At 30.0% G+C, this 21,847-nt stretch overlaps 1 non-coding gene across 1 annotated transcript; it reads left to right on the top strand.

The window, feature by feature from the left end:
- Positions 1 to 12,270: 12,270 nt before the first annotated feature.
- On the top strand, positions 12,271 to 12,344 carry TRNAI-AAU. The gene has a single exon. It is a non-coding gene; the product is annotated as a tRNA-Ile (tRNA).
- Positions 12,345 to 21,847: the final 9,503 nt, after the last annotated feature.

Here is a 21,847-nt window from a genome sequence, read left to right as displayed (position 1 = left end):
GACATAAAATGATAATTTTATCTCTATGCATTCATGTAAACACCTAGAATTCACACTTCATACATTTTATTTATCTAGAGTCTTTTCAAAGAAAGTTGAGAGATAGATGAATAAATAAGTAAATGAACAGATGTGAATAAAATAGAATTACCTAAATTAATAAACAAAAATCATAAACTCATACATTCTAGACAAATAAGACAAGTCAGGTTTTAATGGTATCACTTTTTTTATCTTTTATTTCTATTATCTTTTACTTCTTTTATTTTATCTTTTTTAATCTTTATCATATTTTAATTTAAATTTTTTATTTTTATCTTTAAATTTTTATCTTATCTAATATATTTATTTATCTATTATTTTAAAATTCTTATCTCTTATTTTTAAATTGGATTTATTTTACATTAATCTAGGTATAAATAAAATTTTTATAGATTCAATACTTAAACTTCTAAATATATTATTATTTATGATAAATTTAATACACTTATCAACGAGACAATTAGTTAACAATTATGTAGTTAGAAATGGAGGGTTTTGTCAATTATGTTATTAAATCACTAACCACAACTCAAATGCCTTAATCTCATAGAAAGCAGCTCACGTATAGTGGTACACTTGAAAATTATAAAAATACATAAGCAAATGTCTCTGACCTTTATATTTGAATGCACCATGTCTTCCATTATCAAGGTAATGTGTTCAGTCACTTCAGTGTCAGATCAGACGTAATTAAGTCCAATTTAGTAGCTGTGCATAACATGAGCTAGGAGCATGAGTAGCTGACAAAGTACACATACATTCATTGGGCTATAAAACTTATTAGCTGACAAAGTACACATACATTCATTGGGCTATAAAACTTACATTTTTGTTGATTAGGATAAAGTATTGGCTTACTATGTTTTGAATTGTAGTTATGTCAGATAAACTTTTTATATTAACGCATCTTAGTATTTATTTGATATTTGTTCGAAATGTCTTACTAGGTGTTCAAAAATTATTTTTTGTTGCTCTAAATATTTAAGCGGTCATTTTTATATAATTAATATACATAAAAATTTAAAAAATAAATATATTATCAATTTAAATATTTTTTTATATAACACTTATTTTTCATTTGATTGAAATATCTCTATTTGTATATATATGATTTCTTCTATTTTATATTTTAGACATTGATCATATTAAATATTAAAATATGTATATGTATGTCCCTGTCTATGTCAGACAGTTAATGTTTCAAATGTAGGGGTCTGTGTAGAAATTAATCGTACCTGCTGAGCACAGTCTAGGCTGTAAAAGTTTAAGACCTGTGATCCCGTACGTTGGCTATATTTGATCAGAATTACACTAATAGGATTCAAGAACTTAGCTTCCCGGCCAACATAATCAATTATGTTTTCATAATGGATTATGTATATATATCATAATCAATTCTTTGTATTTTTCGCAATCGAGCGTGGAAAGTTTTTTTTGCATGAATCCCACACGACTTTTAAAAATTTCATTCTATTTCCAGCCTTTCAAAAACGAGCGAAGATCCGTAAACTCCTCCTGTTGCTCGTCTCTTCTCTTCCTTAATTTCCTCTGTTGTACCAAAAAGAGGGGTAAGGGAATAAAGTAACATCTTTATCTTATCTATAACTTTGGGCTAATATTAAACCCTCATTCAAGAACTATATTGTCCAACTTGACATTCAAACCGTCAGCACAAAAAGGTGAAGAAGAAGCACCTAGTTGCTAATCAAGTTATCTGTCCGGCTTTTCAGTGACTAGTATTGCAAACCCAAACTCCCTATAAAAAAAACAAATATTGCAACATAAAAACACAATTTCATGAAAGCAACGATCAGAATTGGCAAACACAAATTAAAGCAACGGTCTTAAGTAAATATAAGACTGAAGTGCAATGATAATATCATAGGTTTAGAACGTTCATTTAAATAACTTTTTTCCTCTTATATTTTAAGTGCAGGTACTTTTTACAGTACTTAAATTAAAAATAATAATGATATAAAACATATACCCCAACCCATTTTTTTTAATAATGAATGAACTAATCATGTTGTGATCATATGTGTGGAAAAAGGTCTGTATATATATTTACCCAGTTATTAAAAAAGGTTGAGCTAGGTTAATGGACAGATCTGATTTATTCAATATAAATTAGGTTAATGAAATTTAAGTTATAAATTATTTTTATATAATTCAACCTGGTTTGAAAATTTTATTAGCCCAAAATGGGTTCGACAGTCTTGAAAATTTAAAAAATATGTATACCACAATATGTACATTGACGTGTTTTTATTTTTATCTTTGGTGATCCAAACTTATATTTTTTTATCCATAAAAATAAAATATGATATTAAGAAATTTATAATATTTATAAATTCTTTTGAACTTAATATCATTGATACAGATTTAAGAAATAATTTTTTCATTTTTATAAAAAAAATTATTTAAATTGATTATCTTTAACTGAGGAAAAATATTTTTATAAGCTTAAATAAAGTTATAATTTCTTAATTGAATTGTTTTTATGATTATATGTATGTGTGTGCATGTATGTGTGTGTTTGTTTTAAATCCCAAATTGTACAGTAGCTAACCTCCTCATAATAAATAAATATAGAAATGAGGATTTTATGCATGATAAAAGTATCCAAATCACTCAAAGCCTCCTCCCGTTTATGTTTATGTAGAGGGAGAGAAAATGTATTATGTAAATTGTAATGGGTTAAAGGAGTGGCTCAACTCAAATAGAGCTATCAAAATAAACAGATCTGACTCGTTGGATCCGGCTCACATCAACCTATCCTATAAATGGATCAACTAGTTCACTTAAGATTAATTATAGAAATGGTGTGATTGACCCACCACCAGTTTTGAGTTAAATGGATTTATTCACCAATCCACTTAATTTTTTTTTAAAAAAAAGTATATATTTATCTCATGATGACTTTCATGACAGTTCACGAGAGAGACGACAGTTATTGGCCTCTCATGATGACTTTCCTTTACACCAATGAGAAAAAACCAACTCCAATCAACTATAACTATTGGAATGCAGTTTTAAAGCTTTCGGCTCAAAATTAAACGCATACATCCACCATATAAATTACCCCAAAATCCGCTCCAATCCTTTGTGCCAATCCAAAGAGTGCATATATATATATATATATATATATATATATATATATATATATATATATGTTGCCAATATTAAATGTTTGATATCACTGTTAGTCCCACCATTAAGAAGACCAATCTGCAATTACAAACCCTACTCCACCCCACACTTGTGCTCTATAGATGCACCAACCAATTCCTCAGTCAACCTGAGGTCAATCACACAAACTCATATTCCTAGCATAATCCCATGTGTTAGTTGGTCTCAAAATTGTTCCCCTTTGAGAATCAATTCGAAATTTATCTGTGGGTTGGCTTGTCATTGTGATACAAACTCATATCAAGACCAAACAGGTTCTTTAGCTAGAACCAAGTAAAAAAGTTGATATCTTGGACTATTTTTTCCATATCAAAATGGTTATCCCTAAACACACTGATTACGTAACTTCCATATATTCCAGCCAACAGAGGCCCACAAAACCATTATGACTTTGTTTCCTCTCTTAGTCAACGTAACTCCATGTTGTTACATGAAATGCATTTTTGTTGTGTCTGGAAAGACAAAATACTCATTCAGCCACCCACGGTACAAGCTCCAAATTTGGTAGCTATAAACACAGTTAAACGGGACATGATCGCTTGATTTTTCAACTGAGTTACACCAAGGATAGACTTGATGCCAACTTAACCCACTTCCTGCTCAAATTAACTTTAGAAGGCAATCCAATTATTCAAAAATCTCCAAATAAAGTATTGTACCTTGGGAGGTACCTGTAAGCACCACAAATATAAGAACAAAGGTTGTTCTTTACAACCTTCCCAAAAAGTAGAAATATACACGTAAGATGAGTTTACAAAATATGCATACTAACCATACAACCATCTCCATTCATCTTGCAAATTACTGTTAAGTTGTATGGTACTCAAGAAAAGTTGGGGTTCTTCTTTCAACACTTCCTCGCACACAAAATCGGATCTCCTCCATTGTAAATTCCATACGTACTCATCATTTTCCCAACTACAAATCCTATTGACAGTTTCTTGTTGTTGTGAGGATAAATAAAATAATCTAGGATATGTACATGATAGATTACTTCCGCTTACCCACTTGTCTACCCAAAACCATGCCTTTCCTTCGTCACCTATACTCCACTTGCAACACGACTCAAACCATGTGGAAGAGTCCTAGCCCCTACAAATAGAGCAAAGATCTCTCCACCAATTAGAAGACTTATTTGACACATTTCCATCAACAAGACCCCTCCACCCTCCATATTTAGACTCAAGAATCTTAACCCGTAAAGTATTCTCATGATGAAAAAGGTTTTATCTCCATTTACCCAAGAAAGACTCATTAAAAGCTCTTAAATCCTTAATCCCTAGCCATCCATGTGATTTTGGCCAACAAACTCTCCCCCATCTAATCTATCGAAATTTCCCCTCATTCTCATTCACAAAGGAATAATTTTTGCAATCTCTCAATACTCTTAACCACACCCCTAGGAATTTTAAAGAAAGACATAAAAAAAAAATAAAGTGATAGAAGACATTAACAAGTTTATTAAGAAAATCCCTATGAAAGAGAGAGATTTGTGCTTCAAAGAGTTCAACCTTCTTCCAACTTTATCCATAATTGACTTCCAAGTATCCTCCAACCTAGGATTAGCTCCAATAGGTATCCCAAGGTATATAAATGATAAAGTGGTTATCTTGCAATTCAATAAGGTCACATATCTCTCCAATAAAAATGTATTTTAGGTCAATTTTATTTTATTTCTAATTAAATGAATATAACAATTTAAAGTCTTAAAAAATATTACAAAATATTAATAGATTTTTATGTGGGTTAGATAGGTCAATCTGATCTACCACAAATTTAGTCTGGGTGGATTAGGTGATAAGTGAGTCTGGTTAAACTCTATAATTAATTATAGTTTTTTTTTCTTTTTTTGGGCCTGGGGTTTGAGCCCATTTTAATAGCTCTAGACTCAAAGGAAAAAGGTTATTGATGAAAGTTTTATAAAAAGGAAGAGCAACTTAAGAATATTAAAAATTATGGGGGTGTAATAAGCAATGACCCATATGGTAATTATGTGTTTAAGAATGTTGGACACTTTATTTTTCTTTATACAACATAAAAATTTATTATAAAAAAATTATGCATTGATAGAAAAAAATTTTACACTAAATTTATTGTCTTTTAAAATAATTATCTTAATTTAAAGTAATTTAAATAATAATTTATCATTGGATAATAATACAAATCTATTTTAGACTCTGAGTAGATAAACATTAAACTTTTCTCAATATAAGTCATCTTAAGACATTGTATTTGTAATACTCTTGTTGTTCTTAAAATTAGCATGTAATTTCACTATTTTCTATTACTTATTTTTATATTTTTTAAAAAAACTCTCAAAATATTAATTACTTTTAAGAAAATCATATTAAAAATTAGGTTTTCTCAAATATTAATTTATTTAAATTAATTATTATAAATTCCTTACATTAAATTTTTATCATCTCAGATACTTACATTCTCAAAATTGATTGTTTATTTTTTTTAAAATAAATCATTTTTCCTACTAAAATTAAGTAGCATAGTTTTTATTAGTTTATTTAGATTAGGTATATGAATTTTTATTTTTTAATATTACTTAAAAATATAACTGTATAATACTTGTTAATTAAATTCAAATCGGTAATCTTTTACAAATTATTTGAGTCTCTCACTTGTAATTCATAACTCAATTTCAATGAAATTGTCCGTATATAATATTTATGTAATGCGATCAGTAATGTTTAAATGATGGTTTCTGTTACCTTTAATATCATGATTCATGAGGTCTCATTTTAATTAATAGACCTTGCTGACTTTCTTTCCTCGCGCAAAACATATTCCCATTTTATACTCAAATAAAATAAGTTGTCAAGTGAAATGTGATGCACCATTCCCAGAATTTATTGTGTTTATCGGGGTTCTTTTTTCCTACGGGAAAACTGATACTACTAATTAAGAAAATTAATAACTTAACATATGAACAGTAGGATCAACTCCGTACTAATATTTAAATAAAACTGAAATTTTATTATAATATTCTACACTATAAAAAAAAAGCATTTGAGATCAACATAAATTACAAAATATAAAATTTAAATTCTGAATTTATATAATGAATAGTAATTAAGATATCTATAATACTGAATCTAATTTTATTTTTTTTCCAATTGAGAAACTTCTTATGACTTAAGAGTAAGAAGGAGGGGTACACTAAACCGCAGACACCGACTATTTTGAATATTCTCAAAATGGAAAACCAGGGATAGATGGGTGGGGAAGCAAGCTGGGCAATGACGCATTAATTAGAGTGGATCCTTACGGCGTCGTAGAAAATAAAAAAAATAAAAAAAAAAGAAAGTTAAAGGAAATTACCAAAAAGATGAGGACGGCGTCTTAACTAACTTACGCAGCCCACGCGGCACGCTCCAAGTGATGACTATTTTGGAAATATGCATTACTCAGCATTTTGACTAATGTGACTCTTGTCTCTTTTGTTCTATAAACACATACACACCTATCCCGCATTCCCACTCCTCTATTTGAAAAGCAGCTACCAATTTTATTATTTAAATTTTACTAAGTGTTAGTAGTATTTTATAAGTCATTTTAGCTAGCATTGTCTCATACTAAAACCCTACAAATTAATCAATAAAAATACTCGTAAAACTTGTACGTATTTTTCGGTCTATAATCAATTTTGTCCCTTTTATTCTACTACTCATTTTTCTCTTGACTTTGCGAGGGACCATGCTTCAACAAAACTTGAAGTCAAAGTCTTCTCTCTATCTTCCCACCCATTTAATGCTAAATAGGTCCTATAAATATAACACGTAAACTAGCTAGCTCATCCCATCATAACCTATTATTATTCATTATTCATTCCCTCGCAGACACCCAACAGACTCCATTTCCTCTCTTCTCCTCACTCTTTCTCCCTTGTTTCAGTTTCCACTTTCCATGGCACGCTTTGGCTCTCACCTTGTTCTATTCTTGGTTCTCTTTGCTTCCCTTTGTTCGTGTCTAGAAGCCAGAAAGCTTCATCTTGGTGCACAGAAACACAACAAAAACAAGGTTGACCCATCTTTGTTTTTTAGTTCTCTTCCCAAGGGCACCGTCCCAACTTCCACACCCAGCAGAAAAGGACACTCCACCGTGGTCGATGAGAAGCTCATTGCGCGTCACCTCATAAGCACTGAACAAATTCTTCTGCGATCTGTTCCTAGCCCCGGTGCCGGCCATTGACTAATGACTACCTTCAGTAGCATAACTTGTTCCTCCTTCATCAAATGTTAAAACCTTTTTTTATTTCTTCATCAGTTTTGTCATATTCTTATATTCTTTCTATGGGACAAGATATTAGCATAGGGATAGTAGAATACTTGAATCAATGTATAGTTGGTGTATATGGTTCTGTTTTCCTCTGTTATGGATTATTCGCAACACTTTTAGATTCATCTTTATTGGGAGGAAATATATATATGTATACACATAGTGACAATTTTGTCTTCTCATGTTCAACTTCTAGTTCTGTACAATCAAGTTTTACATAAACATAGTCTTCATTGAAATATTACCTTTTGTGCCTTTCGAACTTGTATCGTTTCACAATATGATATGTGGTACGAAATTTACCATTCACCAATTTGAACGAAACTATCTTGTTGCAATTTTATGGGACGATGATCTTTCCTCCATGACTGGTAATGCAAAACTTGATTTTGTCAAGTTTGAATTCGTAACTTTCGTGCAGTAGTTTTTTTCTTTAAGCATGGCTAAAAATTTGTTTTTAAAAATATTTTTACTTGATTGTGATTTTATAAAATACATTATTAGAGCACATAAATCGTAAGATATTTTCTATAAATAATTAAATTTATTTTTTAAACAACTTAATATTTACATGGTAGCTATCTCAAGAGAAAGTTAAATTTGAATCCTGATTTATCGTAAGGTGTAATTAATTTATTGAAGCAAAAATTATCAATTCCTTTTTATATAATCCACAATCCTAGTCAGTTTGATATCATGGGATGTCAAAGAAAAAAGAATTGTTGGTAGTCGGTATGAAAAAACTCTTTCCACTGCACTATTTTTTGGATAAAAAGTTCTTCACTTTAATGCATATGATATCTCCATTACCCAATTTTAATGCTTTGAACCTGTACGAAGAAAGAAAAAATGGCGCTGGATATTTGGTTCTACTATACTGTATAAAAACAGCGGTCTTCCAATTTGTTGCGTTTTGGCAAAGTCAAAAGCGCCAGAGAGGCGGAAAAACGCGTTCAATGGGCTGTTTTGTTTGTTACTTCTCGTGGAAGTTAGATGGGGATCACCGTCTTGTCTCATTGGCTATTGCTGCTTGTGACGTTGCACCCTTACTTTACATTTTATTACTATTACCATTGGCATTGTTAGTATATATAATAGTAAAACGCGAATAAAAAGTGGGTTGTGAACTTCATGTTTAATTGATAAAATCATAAACGTGGGCAGCAGCCATTCATTGACTTATGGAGTTTTCTACTTTTCATTTTTTTCTTTTCTCCCAAAGAAAATATGCCTTTTTCCCAATTGAGGTTAGTTGCTTCAATAAAAAACTTAAGCCCACCACAAAGTCGTCAACCACGTATATTTCTCACAGCACATAATTTGCATTTTTTTTGGAATCAAGAAGGTTCATGCTTCTTTTCCATTCTTCCATCCCTAGCTTTCATTCATATTTCAAAGATCTAATTCGATTCGCAGTGCTTTTAATTGACTTACGTCTTTGTATAATCTTGTATTGCATTAAATAAACAGTCCACATTTTTACCGGTTGGACACGAATATCGGATTCGTTTGGGTTTCTTTTGCATTTCCTATTTTTCTTGTCTACTCACAAAAATTGCAATGCTTCACACTACATAGACTCTCCCCTTGGACGTACACTAAGAACCAATGATCAATTCTATTTGGAACACAGAAACTGAGGCCAAGAACTTGGTTAGCTATACCGGATAAAGTACCCGATCAGGACGAAGGGATACCTGACATGCTCAAATCAAACACTCTCTTTAGCCACGTACCCACATATGCCAAACAATACATCTCAGCCTTCATCATGTGCAAACAACGAGCATCATTTGACCATCATTATCATCAGTAAATCCACTTAAGGATAATCACTCAATTAAAGAATCTAAGCATGATTAAGAAGAGTATTACTCAATTGGTAATTATGATGTGATAGACTCATAGATCCCAAATCCAATAATGTTAGTATAAAAAGGAAAGAATCCCTCAAATAAGGAGACTGATTCATTTCTCACATAATCATTACATATCCCTTATAGTTCTAAGCCGAATCCTCATTTAAACATTAAAATACCTTTTGCAGGTATTCTCTCTTGTTGTGTCAAATCCTCACGCACATGAGATCTCAGCAAGAAACATCAAGCAGACGACCTTTTGACTTAGTAAACCCTTTGATACAGTAAGAGACCCTTCGATAGAAAGACAATTATCCATCCTATTTGTGAGAGGAACAGAGAGCAAGTACCCAAATTTGGGAAGAACCGATATGAAATTGAAGCATAGTTTAAATTCTAATGGATAAATGCTATTATTCAATGATTTGATAGTAAATATGCAAGTTTGATCTTAATAACAATCCCGCAGTAGCCTTGGATTATGGAAAACAATGTGCATGCTTGGTTTTTAGTTTGAAGGCCCAAAAATATGTTCAAAAAGTAAAGCTGGAAAAGTATTTTGTTTGGTTTTAAGTTGAGCTTGATTTTAAATTGAATTTTGTTACAATTTTGCTTTGAAAGTCAGTTTGAAATGGAAGTAAAAGGAGAGTTTATTTTTATAAACACAGTTTACAATATGAATTTTATTCAAACTTGTGTTTATAAATTTTAATGATTGATAAAAGGTCAGACATTAGGGTAATTTTTTTATTACAAATGAAAAGAAGACAAAACAAAGAAAAAAAATTATGAACGCCTTATTAAAAAACAAGGCCATGGTCGTGAGTATGAAAAGCTATTGATGTTTTTTTTTTTTCGAACAGCAAGCAAGCATTATATTGATGAAAGCATGGTAGGTGCCACGAGTAGTGACAGACACCCAGCCAAGAGATACAAGATATTAATGAAGACTGGACATCCGAGTTCAAGAACATACAACTCGTTTAAACTATTGATGTACGTTGCTAAAATCTATAACGATGAAAGACAAACTGTGGATATTTAAGGACTCTTTTTAATAGACTTAAATATCATCATTAATATCTGTAATGATAGTACCATGATATTGATGGGTATAGTAAATTATAATCGCCTGGTCGATCAACAAATCTGTATTAATGGTAGAGAAATCTTGAACATTTGAATATTCTATCAATGCATGGTAGTATAAGTCTATAATGATAGGTTCCTAATTTTAACTATAGTCTTCTTATAAATGAATGAAACTATTATTATTTATGTAATTACGTTTTTCTTTCTGAATACTGATTCTGAATTTAAAAATAAAAAATCATACGTAACTCAAGCTAATGTTTTTAAAGTTTGGGACATGGGCATCCTTGGCCACATACGGTCACGTCCAACCCGTTTGTCTATATATTTGACTTGGTTATCCGAATTAATGATATCAACGTAAACACCCAAAAATTGCTACGGTGAATTTGCCCCCTTCTAAACCAACACAAGGGCTCCACAAACCACCACGCACTTGGAAAACAAGAACACAAAAATCAATTTGTCTAGATTGTGTTTGTGACTGTGTAACTCTAGATCAGCTGATCCAAAACGATATACAATTTCATTATAATTTTCTTAAGAAAAAAATCATGATAAATCTTACAAAAAGAAAAAGAAGAGAAGATGAAGAAATAAATAATTAAATGAAATAATTTTTAAGCAATCAAACATGCATATACATGCGTGCGTGACCATCCAACTCAAAAAGATTGAACTTCACAGATATAATTAGCTAATTAAGTGGACCAACAAACAAATATTGACGAAATTGAAATAGGTATCCTCGGAACTGAACAGGAGATGAAATGAGGATTAAATAAAGCAATTGAAAACTTAAACAAGTGACATGCATATTTTTCGCAATTTTCACATACTGTGAGAAGGATTTTAATAGTATATCTCAAGTTTGACAAAAGATCACAACCTAGCTCCCACAATCACGTGGGCATAGTTAGGGTTGTTAGGATGATGTGCATGTTTACATTAGCTTGTGTCTTACTAATTAAAAGAAACTTTTTATCTAAGCAACTCGGTGAGAGCAACAAATTGTTAGCGAAATTTCTAGCGGTGAGATCTTAAAATCATACGAGCTTTGGAAATGGCCGAAATCAAGTGAGTTTATACTTGAGAACATTGAACACTGTAGTTGGATTTGACTACAAACATGTATAGGTTCTCTAAATTCTTTCGTGAAACTATAAAACGTCGGCGTGAGCAAGAATCATTTTTCACATGTAATGTGATAACCTCTCGTGGTGTGTCGTCTAATCGTAGCAAAGCACGTACCGGACCCTCATTTTGTTTGATTTTTTGGGGTAGATTTACCCATCCCTATCACGTTGAATGAATTGAAATAAAATTAGAGAAACAATATCACATTGAAATGAAATTAAAGGGATTGCATTAATTAAGGTTAAATTAATCAGTAAATTCTCTTGTAACTTTGTAAGATTTTTTTTTAATTACGTTCTCATCATTTGATTTTTTTTAATTAAATTTTTATAATTTAAATTCTATAATTATGTCCTTTATAAGTTAACGCACCATTAAAATGCGGCTAAATATCACTAACACGACATTTTTTTAATTAAATCCTCGTAATTTAAATTTTATAATCATGTCCTTTATAATTTACACATATTACATACCATATAATGGTATGTAATGAGTTTTTTTTCTTCATATTTACAAGAGTCAAGAGGTTGCAGAAAGATTATCCAATAGTCGAGTTAGTCGGGTCAATGTATTGTGCCGAGCCCAAATACAATCGCATGAATATTTCGTTTTTTTTTAGTTCTAGATTTATAATAAATTTAAATCAGACTTATCAAATGGCCTATTAGCTCAGCTGGTTAGAGCGTCGTGCTAATAACGCGAAGGTCGCAGGTTCGAGACCTGCATGGGCCATTTATTTTTCATTTTTAGTACATTTGTGTGTTATAATTTTCTTCTATCGCCCCTTTACATTGCAATAACGCTAAGGATTGGGATCAACACCTGCATGGGCGGGCCAATATATTCAAAAACCGGCCCAATATATTATCCCCTAAATTTTTATTGTCTGGAAATTTAATCAATATGTTTAATCATTCTGTTTCATTATCAATAATTATGAGTAGGGCATGATAAGGGTGAGACATTCATCTATGCTAAGAGGTTTAGATGGAATGTTGGGCAGAGGTTGTATAGGGTTATTATTGAAATTGTCTTCAGGGACATGCTCTCTTAAAATGCTGGCTTCATCGGAGCCAAGTACCAAATATTAAATTCCTTTATACGCAATCCATAAACAACTGGATGTGAAGTTTGTCTCATTTAAAAATCCCAACTACTACATTCATGTCTCTTCATGAGTTTACTTTACATTTGGTGATTAGCAAAACAGATTAAAATTCTCTGTTCTTTTTATCTCTAGTTCCTAATTACAAGTTGACATGTCAATTAAACAAGTCTCATTTTTTTTCTATTAAATTTAACAAATACATAATGACTTCTTCTCAAGTGAGTTGTTGAATTTAATATATTTAAGTTGGGTGTAATATATCACTAAATTACAAAAAATATTATTGATAAATACCACTGATTTTGCCAAAAAATATATATTACTGATTAAATAATTAATTATATTTTAATTGTAGATTAATAGTCTGTTAATAATTTATGACCGCGTCCAATTTAAATGCACAGGATTTTATGTAAACGTTTTTTCTTCAATTACATTCTTTCATCAACTCAACTGTTATTTGGGCTTCGCAGTTGCATACCCATTAGCATATGCCATATGAGCCCGTTGAGACATAGATCCTGTTAGGGAATTTGATATTGGTCCCTACCCTTTTTGCTATTGACTCTTACAAATCCGGGAAAAGACCTCCTTATCCCTCAATGCAAATCCTCCCCTTTCCTTCACACCTAGTGACCCCAGCGACCCATCACCACCCCGACATCAGTTGCATGCAGCACAACTACGCCCCAGATCCACATGCACATGACCCCCTCTTCCATGATCTAGATTCGTCCGCACCACCACGAGTCCTCTGCAACTCCCCTAAATCACCACTGCACCAACACACTTTAACCCACCCAAACCACACCATGGAGTCACGCCCCACCCCACACACACTATGCCACCAAGTCATACACCACCGCCATTGAAATAACAACACAAATACATTCTGTTGAAACAATACAGCATAATTATATTTTTATTATTAGTTTTTTTTTAACATCCTCACTTATAAACAACAAAAATATGATTTTATTGTATTGTTTTAAAAGGATCACATTTTTAATGTATTTTTTTCATCTTTTAATATCACGAAAATATGATTTCATTGACATATAAACAACGAAATCATATTTATATAATGTATTTTTTCGCACCCCATTATATAATAGAAACACAATTATATTATATGATGATATGACAAAATTGTGTTTTCATGAAAAGGATATTTTTGAAAAAAAAAAATAGGTGTCAACTCTTGGTAGGAACTATTAGCAATGAAAACAGAACCAATAGCAACTCCCTTCGTGTTAATAATAGCAACTTCCATTGTTTCGTTACGGCTTAGGTAAGGAAGGGTAATTAGGTTAGGTTGTTTATACTAGTGTATGTTTAAGTTTGACTTTAAAATGTTTTAAATCGTTGGTTGGTAGCAGTTTGTCTCTTGAAAATTTGCCTATAACTACGATTTGATCATTCCAAACTAAAACCCAACACACCATGATTAAAAAAAATGTGTTTAGATTACCGCCAAATTTCATCCAATTAAGTAAAATACTTTGCACTTGTTTTGTTTGGTAAAAATTATTTCCCATGAAATAATTATTTTTAAAAAATATATATTTTAGAAAATTGATAAAAAAAAACAATATTTTTTAAATGTAGAAACCACACTCAACTTGCAATATAAAAAATTAATGAGCAAAAGAAAAGAGCAATGTAATCATGATGAAGTAAAATAAAAGGTAAATATGGAAACAAACATTTATATATATATATATATATTATCCAAATTAATCTTACCTATTTTCATCTTTATTCTCTACGTTAAAAATATTTTTTCCCCTCCAAGTCCACCTTCAGTAAAGCAAGGACATATAAAAAGTGTTTGCACTTGATTTAGTAAAAGAATATTCAAAACCCTTTGCTAGTTTTAAGATATTAAATCCTTTATATATGATTATTTTATCAACTTGTCACTTTTATATTTTCATTAAAAAAGAAAACCTTATCAGTTATCACTTTTTGTTTGCTTGGAAAGTAACCTTATGGTGTTAAGATCTTTACGGCTAGCAATTTTTTTTTAAGAAACTTTTCTTTTAATGAATTATTTATTCCAAGTGTGCATATTGCCCATCATTCCGAGAGTTGATACTCTAATTAAAATTGTTAGGTTTATAGAGTCTCTTTCATGCATCAATTTTATGTCAAACTTTGATATAATTACCTACACTTTGTAATTTCGTTCTTTTAGGGCTAATTAGCTAGTCGAAATATATTAAAACAATATACGATAAAATACCTATCATAACAGTAGTACGTACTCTGTTGTAATAAATTATTTTATTGTACCAATTAAATATATTTTTCTTTTCTTTACTATCTATATTGTTTTTTTTATATAATGTATTTCTTTTCTTGAGAATAGTGATAAATTAGAAAGTAATAAGATGAGATAGTTGTTTTCTTTCTTTTTCTCTCACCATCCACATTATTGCCTAACTATTGATATCATTAATGTGAGTGTCACCATCCTCATAATTGTCACTAGGATGGATAATGAATGAAACTATTTTAAATATATATAATTTAAAATTTGAATTAACAATTGACTTAAATTTGATTTAAAAGTTAAATGAGTTGATCTTGAGTTTAAGATTGAACTGGTTAAATAAATAAGTTTAACTTGAACTACATATAACATATCTTGATTGATTCATAAATCAACTCAATATATACTTTTATCTATTAATATCATATTTATTTGTCTATAAATCTATGCATATATTAATTAAATATTTTATATTATTGAATTCCTATAATTATTTTTAGTCAATTTAATATTCTTTTTGTATGAAACGAATAAATAAAAGTATGTATAATAATTATAAATTTAACATGTACATATATAGTAATGTGTTTTATATTATTAAATTGATATAGTTAATTTTTTTTATTAATACCATATTGATTTTATTTATGCATAAAATAAATGAATAAATAAAAATATGTAAAATAATTATAATTTTAAATTAAGTCAAGTTGACTAATTAAATTGAGTTATTCGTGAGTTTAACTTAGTTGAGTCGGACTAAAAATAAATGTTCATACCAAACTTGAATTGAGCTTAAGTTGAATTATTTCATATCATGTTAAACCAAAATTGACTCAGTCTCATTTGTCACTATCTTCATCATTATTATTATCATCACGATGTTATCACCGTCGTTATTATTATCAATATCAACACCATCACTATTTATCATTATGTTAAAATGAGACAAGATAATACGTTTGAAAAAATAAAGTAACACTTATCAGAGTATTAGTGAAAAAAATAATTAATATTATATTAAAAATTAATATAATACTTATTTTATATATTTTTTGAATATGAATCTTAGTTTAGGACGAGGAAATAAAAATATATTAGTCTGATTTTTCACTTTATATATTTATTGATTTTGGAGAATTTGAATTCGCATTGATTGAACTTTTTTCTAGCTGCATTAGTTTTGTTACCTGATTTTCTGAGATCTAAGTGTACTTTGTCGTAGCATCTTCTAGTGACCCGTAGGTTTTTTAGATTCCAGTTCAATTAACCCTGCGCTGCAACCTAAATTCCCCAACTCCCCGCCGCAAAGGAGCACCTACCTACCTCTCATCAAAATCCTATGCAAACCAAGTTCACGGAGCTGTTTTTGTTCTCGATGTTAGATTTTAGAGAGATTGCATCACTCAAATGGCTTTTTAAAGTGATGAGATTGCACACATCGGAACGATAATTATATTAATGTTTCTCCGGAACTAGACATGAAGGGTCTTTCCCAATGACTTCAAATGATTCTCTCCACCATTGATTTAATTTTTAAACTATTGGAGTCCCTCGTATTCCCATAAAAGAAAAAGGTTTATAATGAATCATCATCTATAGTCAGAATCATCAACTAAGGAGAATATATACTATTATTCAATTAATCAAATTGTGAGGCTAGCTAAACCTTTGTGTTTCTCTTTATAGGCCGTATCATATGAAAATATAAATTATAATTAATCACACATGGTGCACCAATATGCTATCTAGATAAATTCATTATAATCACACGTGGATGGTTCCTATATTTTATCAACTTCTTGTCTAGGACGGCTTAGCATCTTTAGTCTTTAAATTAGCCCCTCTTCTATTTTTTTGCACCTCTTCTATAAGAAAATGTCTTATTACTATTAGTTATAAAAGGCGTGCTAATTATATTTTGTCGTTTCTACCAGATTAAAAGCGTATTTTACTTAAACGGGGGGTTTCGTTGTTTAATCAGCACTTCTTTTCATTAAGTTTCGTGAAGTAACTTTCAACGAGTTAATAAATTAAACGATTTGGTGACATGGCCATTATAAAGTTAAGCATTAGTCAAATTAAGATTTGGTTACGATAATGGTAATGATTTCTACCTCTTAGATAAGAATCTAAGAAACCTTTATTTCTTGCTCTTCAAAAAAGAAAAGAAAAGAAAGAAACCTTTATTTCCTAAAGTAAAATTTACTAACAGTAAGTATTGGGATAAAGACAAAATTCAACTGTAAAAAAAGTTAACTATTATTTTTTAATTAAAAACAGAGCTTTATTTTAACAAATAATGTTATTTTTTAACCTTTATTATAGTTATTTATGCTAAATTTCAATTTTGATTAGAAGTTAAATATTAAAAAAACATTTAATATATTGTACTTAAATTTTGTAAAAAAAAAATAGTAAAAGGTTTAAATAGTTTACAAGACATCATAAATTAAAACATTTGCATTGCAATTTTGTTATATAAATACAACTAATGTATCAAAAGCTTAAAATAATATCAAAACAACTTCTTAATACTATTATTTTAAGCTTGGTTACGTCTGTAAATACTATATATATTCACACAACAATTACTTACCTTAATTATTATAATTAATTGTTATCCTTTTTTAGACGGGTATGCATAATCAAACTCTACTAAGTCATTAGAGATTAAAGTATAATGATAAAACAACTCATGAAAACTTAAAATCTTCAATAAAATAATCAAAATCGTTTTTATCTATCTAAAATAAGTAAATCTAATTTAATTATATAATAACACACTAATAGTATAAACTTTTTTAATCAAACAAGATGATTTCTGATTAGTTGGTAATAAATCACATACATTTTTGTATGAAAATTAAGCTCACAACAGAATATATCCAAAAAAAAGTATATATACCTCAATAACCTAACAACTCTATTTCTTTGCAAACCATGCGTATAATTTTGATCTGAACCATGTTTTGGGTTTTCTAATTTTTCAACAATATATAACATTTTATTTTCTTCTTTTTCTTTGTTTTAATACTTCCCAACCCCTGGTCCAGTAATGAAACTTTTCACTGGATCGAACTAGGGTTCATTCACTTTCTTGCATGTCCTCTTTGTGATTTTTGGATCATTAATGAAATCTAGAAATTTCACACATGCACCGCGCGACGGCCGGCGACCCATTCAATTCCTCCGACGAATCTAAAGCATTAAGCATCCAATGAAAAAGGTTCAAAGCAGGCAACGTCATGTAGTTCATCAAGTCCTCTTTCAACTACTTTCCGATTTACAAGTCATCGCCAAATTGTGGCACCGTGAATTTCAACTATACACCATATGATTCTAACTCTATTAATTACTCATGAATATGTCTCTCACGTCCTCACATGTTATACCGCACCGGTGGTCACCAAAAAACTTTAATGTTTCCTTTGTAGAGAAAGGTTGAGGAGGATAGATAGGCTCTTAATTAAAGTAGCATATTGCATTAACATGGACGACATTCGAGGATGGTCCTAACGTAAGTCCTGAGTGCCTTCATGCTTGGCTCTGATTTTGGTCATTGTTCGCAAAATGTCATCATCTTAGTAATTATAGCACGAGTGGATTATGGTGGTCTCCACACTTCAAATTTCAATTTAGGGTGGCTGCAAACGTAGTTGAATATGATTTTTGTAATAACCGTATTAATTGAATGAAAATGGAAAAAGAAAATCAAGATAAGTAAGTCCTGAGAGCGCAGTTGCCTGGGTCTGATTTTTTGGTGATTGTTCGCAAAATTTCATTTTCTTAGTAATTATAGCATGCCTCTTCAAATTCTAGTTTAGTGTGCGTGCAAACATGATTGAAAGTTTGAATTTGATTTTTGTATAAATCATATTTACTTTTTTTTTAATTATGTTATTGATACGAAAGGTATCAGCCACATATTATTTGAATGAAATGAGAAAAAAAAATCAAACTAAGTCATGACTTGTAAACTGTGATTAATCCAAATATATTTGTACCATAGAAGGCATCTAACTGAAGCGTAAAGAAACTACATGATATTATATTGATAAAACTTCTTTTATATAATGTACATATATATTTAAAATATTTCATTTTTTATAAATTTATTTGGATTATTTGTTATTATTATTTGGAAACATCAAAATTAGATGCTAGCAGTTTGTGCACATTATTTCAGGTATTAATATTATTTTGCTTTGTTATTGCTATTAAATACTTCATAATTTGAAACAAGTGTTCTACTAAAAAAAATTGAAACAATTGTTTAAGATTAAAAAAATCATAAATATGATAAATTTTAATAAAATATAATTTTATTTAATTATATATATAGCGTTTTCGTTAATGTTGAAAAATAAATACTATTTTCTTATTTTCTTACAAAGATAAATCATCCAAAATAAATTTAAAGTGTGAATTATTTTTAAATAGTGGAAATAATATCTTTTAAATATATTGAATTAAGTAGCAATAGGTTGTTTATGGCTTGACATGGTAGCATATGAATAATGATTTAGAAACAAAGCAGATCAAGAATTACGGTGTTTTAATTTGGTTTCTAAAATTTATGAAATGTAGGTTAAATATGGTCTATTAATTTCTTGATTAGTCTCTATCAAATTACATCATTGACACCTTTAATACATATCTTGAGAACCATAATTATTGTAAAACTTAATTAAAAGAAAATTGGCAAAAAGTTACTAAACAAAGAACTCAAAAAAATTAAAAAATAAAAATTAATAAACGATATATTTCATGATTGAATATTTGATTTGTCTAATTTTTTTTATTTAATTAGCAAAAATAAATTGATGGAGGCCTTAATTATGTCTCTATTTTAAATTATTATAATATTATTATGTTGCTTATAGAGTTAGGCATTTGATATATTACTTTGGATTTGAGAAAGAAACGAGCTTGATGGCGTTTGCTCGTGTTGGCTATAGGGAAGTTGTGGGTTTGAGATATGTTTGCTCGTGATGGCGAGGACGTGAGGTTGAATCATGAATGGTGGCTGTGCTGTTGATCACCATTAATGGTGAAACTCTGAGGTAGTTGTAGTGTGGTATGGGAAAAGCTTTTTGAGGGGTCATGCAAGGAGTGGTGTAGTTTTTGGCGAAAATTAAATCAGATGATGGGCATCACTTTACTGCGGTGAAGATTCAATGAATATCATGAACTGTGTTGAGACTTGAGATGTTCCTAATTAAGAAAGAGGGAAAACATAAAAGAATATATATCTAATTTTTGTGGCTTCTTTTTTTTAGACGATCAATCTGACAATCTAAAATTATTGGCAAAATATTGCCCCAAATCCCAATTAGTGGTAAATGTTTGAACAATGTACAACGTACAGACTACTAATGTAGGTATGTCTTTATTAATGCTTTGACACTTTGACGACAAATTAGTTAATAATGTTCATACGTTTAAAAAATATATATAAAAACATATTTAACTTAATTGCTTCATTATATGACAAAAATCATATAACCAATGTAAGTTTTAAAAAATAACCAGTGATAAACATAATGCGTGGGCTTTTTTTTTTAAGAAAAAAAAAACCCACAAATTATATTATCACTAAAAAGGTTTGGAAACTATTAATTTGAGGTTAATATAATCGTGAATGTAAAAATATTTTAGCCCCTAATAAAGACTTTTTTGTATTAGTATATAATTAAATACTTAATCAAACCTAAATATAATAAAAATAAAGGTTATTATGACTTAGATCTGAATTGATAGTCTTATTCTGCGTGAGTTGGTTTCTTCCATCGTTCGTGAGTGGAGCAAGACAACAATAATGCAGTGGGAGAACAAATATTTGCAAAATATTTTGACAACCTAGACATGCATGATGCATATAGCAAACCAAAAATTGTGATGAGTTCTTTGCTGGTTCGGATCCGATATCCATGAATTTTGAGCCTGCACCCGTGTTTGGATTCTGAATAACAATTATCACCATTTCTCTTGTACTTGGAGATGACTTTAAAATGTTTGGGACGTAGGCGTGAGATTCAAATGAAAAATTGGTAGAATATATGAAAGCAACACTTAGGGCTACAAATTACATTCGGGGACCTCCATTAGCCCCACACACATATTTATGGACCTAACTTCCGAGTTTTGAAGGTTGAGTGTTTATTTTTTTAAAATATTTATTAGGTTAAATATAAGTGGTCCCATATATGTCACTACCACATGCGTTTTCAGTAGTCGATGAAAATTTAATTTTGTTTCATTTGAATAGCTACTTCTTCCAATTCTAGATTTTTCACTCTCAAGCTCGTGTCATATTATATTATATTTCTTTCGTGGTAAAGAGATTTTACTGACTGCACTACCACTTTCAAGTGGACCACCGATAAAGATCAATCTAATAAGCACTCCCCTTTTCTAGCAAAATATTTTAAAAAAAAAATTGGAACACTTGAAGACAATCTTGCAATCTCTTGAAGCATATATTATTCTCTCTAAACATCATATCGCACTTAATGTTCTTTGTTCAATTGGTAAGGGTGAAGTGGACATTAAAAGTCATGTGGGTTTGCTCAGAGTGAACTTTAGGGAATGTGGTCCATAACAGAACATAGTTCAGTGGCAACAGTTTGAGCATCCAGAGAGAACCGTGCTAGATCAAAATTCGGTCAGATCCCATTCCTTATATGCTATGGAAATTGGAGTTTTTATAATTTCTCATATTGTACTACTTTCCATTTGGGCGCACATAAGACATAAGTCAACCCATAAATGAGAAAGTCATATATGTGATTTTGGTATGTCGTTTTTGTTCAGACAATTAAAAATAATTACACTCGTCCAACAAAAATT

This window comes from Glycine soja, chromosome 11, assembly GCF_004193775.1.
Source record: "Glycine soja cultivar W05 chromosome 11, ASM419377v2, whole genome shotgun sequence".
Classification (NCBI taxonomy): Eukaryota; Viridiplantae; Streptophyta; class Magnoliopsida; order Fabales; family Fabaceae; genus Glycine; species Glycine soja.
Note: the sequence above shows the minus strand (reverse complement) of the source record. Positions and strands in the feature narration are given on the sequence as shown.